Raw genomic sequence first — 2491 nt, 5'->3', positions numbered from 1 at the left:
TTTTTATTATTACGTCGATTATAAAGGACACTATTTGTCGCGAGGAAAGTTTTAGATAAAAAAAAAAAAGAAAAAAAAAAGAAATAAGAAAAATAATTCGATTAAAATCGCTCATTGACGATATTATTGCGCCTTTAAAAGAAAAAAGAAAAAAAAGACAAGAAAAAAAAACTGGGCGTCCCGTTAATTAGACCATATCATAGTGTATTTTAGGAGTAATTCCAATTACGAAACTTTTGCGAGATTTATGAAAAGAGAAAAATGTTTAAATCACGTTGTGGATATTGTGCAGATTTTTAGCTCTTGTTTTACTTTGTTATTCGACGAATTAAAAGTTTGAAAGGTTAGATGAAAGAACGAGAAAGAGAGAGAAAAAGTGATAGATAGAAAATAAAGAAATAGAAAGTAAAATAAAGAAACAAAATCTTGATAATTAAAGGGTTTAGTCTGACGAAATCGTTAAAGTCTTCGAAACGAATACTGCTAGCGAAAGTTACAAAGCAAATTAAAAAATTCACGTTGGAATTGATTCTTATAGTTTTTTTTTTTTTAATTTTTAATTAAAAAACAAATTTTGTTGACACGAAATTAAAACAAAGCATACAAAATATGACTTGAAAGATTGAAAAGAAAAAAAAAACCAAAAAGGAAAACAGATAAATTTTATTTAGCCAAATCCTATCTAACGAAACGTTTGTTAAACACTGAGAAAGAGTAGGAATAATTAATTAATTACGTAAATAATAAATAAATTAATTGATAATTCTCTGCAAATAATATTTGAGATAGGATTTTTTGTATGCGAATAGAAAATACGAGTACCAAAGAATAATAATTGTACCTACGGCGTGTAAAGAAGACAGTGCATGTCCCTTATATTTCATAATTGTTATATTATTTTTTATCATTATTGTTAAAGTAAATAGATATGAGAAAAAGAGAAAGTATGACAGAAGTGAGAAGAAAAATAAAAGCAAGTCATTAATACTTTATACTGCCGATCAATGAGACCGAGAGGTGTATGACCGTATGACACTTTAGCGGTACGATATCAATGTTTTCACGAATTTCTCAAATTTCACCAACCTACGAATAAAATAATTACGAACATTATAATATCAAAAATATTTATTTTTTAAATGTCTAGTGTGTTATATTCTTCTTCTATTAAATTCAAAATGATATTTTCATTTCAGTGGCTGGATGTATACAGAATTACATCGGTCGTTTGTTTATAAATTTATTTGTTTACTTTCACTTCTTTGAGCAAGATAATCATGCCTCTGATGATAAGCAACAATCTACAGTGTGTAACAAAAAATTTGTAATTGCATACATATAGGGACTCGGTAAGTAGATAATTTTATGAAATATTTTCACATAAATTCGGAAGGTAAGCCATATTTATAATAGGTATGCTTGCCATTGTAGATAGGTGACAATTTATATATATATACATTTTCCAAAGCATACGTAGGTACATAGTAGGTCGCAAGTACCCTTTTTTATCAACCAAAATTCATTTAAGTCACTACTGGAACCATCAGTAGGCAAAAGTAGATACAAAACGCGATGAAAATACAATGCTATCAAAGAATACTGTATTTTTTGATAGTATATGATAGAATATATAGTATAGTTATTTGGAAAAGAAATTTAAATAATAATATTTAATTTTTAATGTATAAACATGTGTGTGCCTTCAGAAATGCATTTATTTAAAAAAGTAGTCATTTAAGGCGTTTAAACAGAAAAAAATCTCAGAGATTTGTTGTTAAATCCAACGATGATCACCTGTAACAAAAGGAAACCATATTAATCATAATACAATCAATTGATACAATAGCCTAACATAAATCATCCAATTCGCAGATGCACTTTTCAATTGAACTCTCTATTTATTTTTATAAAATCTTTATATACTGTTGCAATGAAATTATATTTAAAAACGCGTGATTTTACATTTACATAAAATATATATATATAAAAAAAGGAAAAAGAAAAAATATTAAGTTATTGAAAAGGAATAATATCTAATAATTATTATATGAAAGACTTTTAAACTGCATTATACAGAAAAGACAAATTGCAAATTTAATAAAATACGATCACAATAAAAAATTTTAAAGACGAAACAAAAAAAGAGAAATTACTGTAATATTTACCGAACGTTATTTAAGCTTTAAAATTTAATAATACAAAAATTTAAATATTTCTGATTCTAATTAAACACACCTGCATCTTTTAGACGATATAGACACGAATTTGGTGTCCCAAGGAAATGGAATGGTCCATCATCTCCAATTACAACTACAAATTAATGACGAGAAAAAAATTAACACAATAAAATATAAAATATGACTAGAGAGCTATTCTCGAAAAGTTCGAACTTGCTGTTGAACCTTTGAAAATACCTGAATAGTCTAGTAGTTGCCCACTTGATACCCCAAATTTGTGGGGGCCTCTTCGGCATTAGCCTCTTCGGCATTAG

This window comes from Polistes canadensis, unplaced genomic scaffold (genome assembly GCF_001313835.1).
Source record: "Polistes canadensis isolate GaletaPanama2010 unplaced genomic scaffold, ASM131383v1 scaffold_42, whole genome shotgun sequence".
In the NCBI taxonomy this organism is placed as follows: Eukaryota; Metazoa; Arthropoda; class Insecta; order Hymenoptera; family Vespidae; genus Polistes; species Polistes canadensis.
The sequence above is the reverse complement of the archived record's forward strand: the minus strand, read 5'-3'. Positions refer to the sequence as shown.